Source organism: Lissotriton helveticus, chromosome 7 (assembly GCF_964261635.1).
Source record: "Lissotriton helveticus chromosome 7, aLisHel1.1, whole genome shotgun sequence".
Taxonomy (NCBI): domain Eukaryota; kingdom Metazoa; phylum Chordata; class Amphibia; order Caudata; family Salamandridae; genus Lissotriton; species Lissotriton helveticus.
Window position 1 is genome coordinate 1,324,295,187 of NC_136068.1, and position 5,235 is coordinate 1,324,300,421.

Sequence of the window (5,235 nt, forward strand, 5' to 3'; positions counted from 1 at the left end):
GGGTGAACCCTCCACGTCCCCTACCTCTAGAAGCTTGCGGAACACCCCGACCTCTTGCGCCAGAAACACCATTCATACGCTGTAACAAAACAGGGCAACCATGTTTAAAATGACCCTCTTCTTTGCAATATGCACATTGATTAGGGCCTACAGGAAAACGCGGTTGAGAAGGCTCAAACCTTTGCGAGTTTCGCTGAAACTGCTGAGGTTGCTGATAGTCACGTTGCTTATTACGAGGCGGGTACGCTTGCTGTAAAAGAACCTTCGTCTTCAAATCTTTAGTCTTCTTGTCTGCTCTATCCTTCTCATCCTTATCCCTATTTTCGTAGTATTGTGCAGTAGCCAATATCTGTGCCGACGAGGAAACAGCCCAAGAACTCTCTGAATCCTTTAACTGGGTACATAACTCGGGAAGTACATTATGCACAAACTTATCAACAAACAACCGTTGACCACCCTCGGTACTCATGTCTTGACCACTATGGTCAATGAACGTCTCTTCAAACCTAGTGAAGAAATCAGATACATTTTCATCCTTCTTCTGCTTACATGCAGACAATTTATCCCAATTTACTCTCATAGCAGGCATTAAAGTTTTCATATAAGTAATGATCCTACCAGGAAGATCTGCAACTAAAGGCTCAGGTTTAGCACCACCAACTTGTCGCGCATCCGCAGCACCAATATTAACCCATGTATCACCTAACTCCGGCGCATGATCAGTATGACAAATCAATCCCCATAAGGGTTGTGGGACCACATTTCCAAACAACATGTCTATATCTGCTAGATTCATAACACATGAGTCTGCGGTCTGTGATAACTCCTTATAATACCCTGCAGGATTTTTACGGGGGTCAGGCAAAGTCTGCTTAAGAGCCAAGACTTCAGCTTGTTTCCACGGAACATGCACCCAAACACGTTGAAAATGAGCCGGTACGGCATCAATGTTATGAGCGGCATCAGCCGGAACAGCGTCCTTTCATACAGGAGGAACTTCTCTCATGGGATACTGTCTCACTTTCCTCCTAACAGAAGGGTCAGGCTCAAACAACGACCAAGAAGGAGACTCGCTCCTGAATGAAAGCAGCGCCGCTACCGCTCTTTCAACGTCGGGACCCACAATCGTGCCTTTCGCAAACTCGGATCGTACACGGAACAACTCAGGCGGAGTTTGTCCCAGATCACCATCTTCCCATTCTTCGCAAAGGAAAACACACATTTTGTCGAAAACATATCTCTGTTTCGGTGCTTCCTATTGGCGGAAGACATCCATAACAGACTCTAACTCATATCTTGTAATATCAGTAACCCATTTACGCGCTAAATGATCTAATACCGCCCTCTCCGTGGGACCAGGTATTTGGCTACGCAACTGCTTACGCTCTGAAACGGGGGTCGTACTAAATGACCCAAATAAAGGAGACAAAAGACTAGAAACAGTATCCGTCATTCTCTGTTGAACAGAAGGAGAAGTTGACAGGACAGGAGATAAAGCGGACTGAGAAAAAGTCAATGTAGGAGCAGTAGCAGAGGAGGCAGCGAGAAAAGGCGGAAAAGTCGTAGGAATTAAAGACGGAGCAGGTAGCAAAGTCGGCATCCCTTGAGAGGGCTGCACCAGAGGAGTAGGAGCCAACTGAAGAGGAGCTGGCGGCTGTGCAATAGCAAGAGGCAAAGCAACTGGAGGTTGCGCAACTAAAGGTTGCGGAGGTGCTGTTGCATTCTGCGCATAAGGGGTTGGCGAAGTCAACAAATGTGACATCAAAGGATCTTTCACAAGGTCCTTCATCGCATCTTGCTGAAGAGGCGGTAAAACTGGATAGCATTTATCAATCGCCCTTTTACGTTGCCTGTGCAACTGCTCACTCGCTTGTTCTTCTTCATTATCTTTAAACAGTATAGCAGCTTGCATTATCGAGATACCCTTTTCTCTTTTATTCCTCTTCGCTAATTTAATTTCTTTCTGTTTGGCTTCCTTTTGCCATAGGCGGAAAGAGTCAAACATCGCCGGCCGGGCTTTCTTCTTAAAAAGTCTAACTTCCAGATTATCTAAAACTTCCGTGTCAAAACTACCATATTGGGGCCATTTGAGGACACCGTCCTTTCTTGTGTACCGAATCCATACTTCATTATACGTGATGGGGCCCACGCCATGTTTCACATAGAGCTCATAGGTTGGAGTTCCAATCGGAGGAACCGGACACGAGTCCTCCAATCGGGAATCCCTATTTCGACCACAACAAAATATCCGTCCAAGTCTGCTAAGACCAGACATCTTCGCTCACTAGTCTAGCTTCAAACTTCAAGGGAGTATCGGATACGATAGTCTCGTGAATACACGAGTCCCTCGGCTTTGGAGCTTGCAAGTTCCAAATCAAAGATCCCAAGGGATACTCAAAACTAAGGACTGGGAGACGCTCCACTCATACTTAACTGAAGTATCGATGACGTCGCCAGAAGATCTGTCTATCGTCTCGCTCTACAAATCATCAAAGGCTCCAAGACAGGGCGACAGTCAGGGCAGCAGTCCTTTGTAGCCGTCGGAAAGCGGGAAACCTCGCAGCAAAGACTTTTGGGCCACGATGACATACAGGGGTCAATGAAGTGGCGGGCCTTCCTCCAGAATTTTCACATGAAGCTCCTCACGATCTTCAGGCTTGGACCGGTACCGCTGAAGTCGCCCAACGTTGGGCGCCAAATGAAGAACGGGTTATTTAAGACCCAGCGGTGTCAGGGGACACGCCCAAAGTCTCCGGGTATCACCTGTCTTCAAACACAGAGATACGGAATCTTCTTGGTGACGTCAAAGATCAAATTTATTGGCTGCAGCCAGTAACAGAAGTCCTAGAAGTCAACACGGTATGAGTTCTCTGGAGACTGCTCAAATTTTACAAAGCAAGCCATCCTTTTTATGCCAAAAATCACTTTCCAGACAAATACCTTACATTTACAAACTGTCCAATCAAATGCCTCCAGATCAGAGGTATCGCATGACGGTAAAACCCACTTTTCAGTTGCCCAGCCCATGATCGATCATTGGTCGAACCCAACATTCTTCATCAGACAGGTCGATCGAACCCATAATAAAACCGGGCAGATCCCCATCGTAAACAGGCCATAAAGAAAGGAGCAGAGACAGGTGTGAGTAAGATAAGACATAGTTGTGTGCAATAAAAGGTTTATGATCTCCTGTGCCTTGATCCTCAATCTCGATCAGCTACTGGGAAAGGAACTGGCCTAACAAGTTTGGCTTCAGGCAAGAGGGTCGCTCGCTCAGGTCATTCAGAAGTCAGCTAAAGTGTACGTGTGCTAAAGACTCGTTCGGCCGTAGTCATCGGCCTATGTGAGGGCAACCACAAAATGGCTGCCGTACACAAAATGGAACCCAAGGGTTCAGAACGAATCCCTAAATACGTAGTGAGTCCATCGGTGTAACGTGACGAAAACACTCATGCTTGTCGTACTAACTGGTTACGGTTCGCTAATACCAAATTCGTAACGAAACAATGACCTTTATGAAACGGGTTCAGGATTCACGGAACCTCAAAAGGCAGCCTACATGGAGTGTGGTGGGTCCCTTATGACCCTGTAAGCTGGTTGCACAGCACCTTCTGCACTAATGATTGCTATGCATCTAGAAAACTGTGGGTATAGAGAATCTGATTACACGTCGGGGCAGCGCGACAAGGCAAGTCCTTGGGCAGGGCCTATTTCTGGGAGAGGCCGGCACATACAGCAGTAAGTTTTAATCCATTAATGCAACATTGGGAGTTCCTAATTCTAGCAAAGTGAGCCTGGTAAAACATACCATATAACATTGAGTAGTACCTCGGTATGTGGAAGCTGGACGTAACACAATCTTAAATGGCACACTTGGCAGGGCAGAGTATTTGAAAATGCTGGACACTGGAAAAGCTGGACAGACCACTCCTTTGAGCATTACTTGCATCTTAGCAGATACGCAGAGGATATCATTGGGTAAAACGACACTTTGGGGCAGGGGTGAGACACAGCACAACAATGGGTTAACGTTACTCTGGGAAAGGTGGGCAGAGCATTATAATAGCTGATGCTTAATTAACTTTGCAGGATACCCGTGGTCCCTGCAGGGGACCCCATTGGCGGGTAGACCTCGTAGTATGTCCGTGGGCAGCCGCAAGCTAAGGGGCGGGATAAGGGGTGGGACCAAGGGAGGGTTTATATGGGTGGCCCCTCCTACCACGCACCCTCTTTGCTGCTGCCCACCTCCCTAGATAGGTCGCTCCGCTGGCTGCTCCCCGTTGCGATCTGGCTGTAGGCTGCCCCCCCCTTCCCCTCCCGGATCGTAGACACGTGTTTTCATCTCCCTGCCGCATACCACCCTGAATGCGCCCGATCTCGTCCGATCTCGGAAGCTAAGCAGGGTCGGGCCTGGTTAGTACTTGGATGGGAGACCGCCTGGGAATACCAGGTGCTGTCAACTACTGAAAAGAGCCACACTCAGCAACATACTGACCAAAGCAACCCGCCCTTTCGGGGTGGCCATCGGGGGAGGGGTCAGAGAAGAGGAGGTGGGAAGTCCCAGGCCGGGTCTTGTAGATTGTTCAACAGCGGGCATTGCCACTGGGGGAATTCCTGTAAGTTCACGCACACATGCAACAATTGCGGAGGGCAACACCAGGCAGGAGCATGTAGGGCACACAAAGGGCAGAAGCAGGGAGGACATTACAGAGGGAGGGGGGCTCTTGGCAGAATAAGTAGCACAGACGCAAGTAGCGCCCAGACCCACCCTCCTCGGAAATCCCTCCCGAGCGCTAGTCTGCCTCAGCAACCCCCCCCGAGTCCCCCTGCCTCTCCCACACAGCCATCCACACAGTTTAGAGCAGTGAAAGGGCCCTCACCAGTCAGCTTAGTACGATTGATCCCCCTGTTGAATAAATACCCTAACAAAGTGGACGGGAGACTGCTCCTGGGAGGTTTTGCTGAAGGCTTTGTCATACCTTACATAGGGACTCCGCGACCACGGGTTGCTGAGAACCTGAAATCAGCTAACAACAACCCTGAGGTGGTAAGAGCAAAAGTTTTTAAAGAAATGGAGTTGGGGAGAGTGGCTGGGCCGTTCCTGCGGCCACCGCTGGCTAATTTCATAGTCTCCCCCCTGGGTATAGTCCCTAAGAAAGAACCTGGGGCCTTCAGACTGATCCACCACCTGTCTTATCCCGAAGGCGAGTCGGTCAACCACAACTTGGAAGAAGG

At 48.9% G+C, this 5,235-nt stretch overlaps 1 pseudogene; it reads left to right on the forward strand.

Annotated features, from left to right (window-relative positions):
* The first annotated feature begins 4,347 nt into the window (after nt 1–4,347).
* LOC144771288 (5S ribosomal RNA) lies at nt 4,348–4,459 on the forward strand (annotated as a pseudogene).
* Nucleotides 4,460–5,235: the final 776 nt, after the last annotated feature.